Below are 641 nucleotides of genomic sequence, written 5' to 3' on the forward strand. Positions count from 1 at the left end.
GTGGCTCGGCTGTCATGACGTACTCCTCAATGGACGCACCGTCATACTTCTCAGGTGTAACTTGGTAGATCAGTTTCCCTGACCCGATGTCTTCTGGCTCTTGTATAGACACATCCAGGTTGGTGATCTCCGGGGCTTGATGACTGTCTGTTTAGGCCAAATAAAAATATATGTTGGTTTAGGGTAACCCGACCGACACTATATTTTTCCCACCGACCCTAACACTTTTTTACATTTAGTTAAGTTTTGACTAAATGTTTTTACTGTACCTCTCTTCGTTTTACCTTTCTGAGCGTGTTTTTAATCCAAACATATCATATCTATATGTTTTTGGAATCAGGAACCGACAGGGAACAAGATAAAATTGTTTTTAAAACGATTTCGGAAATTTAATTTTAATCATAATTTTTATATTTTCAATTTTCAGAGCTTGTTTTTAATTCGAATATAACATATTTATATGTTTTTGGCATCAGAACACGATGAAAAATAAAATAAAAGTAATTTTGGATCGTTTTATAACAAATTAATTTTAATTACAATTTTCAGATTGTTAATGACCAAAGTCATAAATTAATTTTAAGCCTCCATGCTGAAATGCAATACCGATGTCCGGCCTTTGGTGACAATTGCTTTGCCAA

Source organism: Littorina saxatilis, unplaced genomic scaffold, assembly GCF_037325665.1.
Source record: "Littorina saxatilis isolate snail1 unplaced genomic scaffold, US_GU_Lsax_2.0 scaffold_1991, whole genome shotgun sequence".
Lineage (NCBI taxonomy): Eukaryota > Metazoa > Mollusca > Gastropoda > Littorinimorpha > Littorinidae > Littorina > Littorina saxatilis.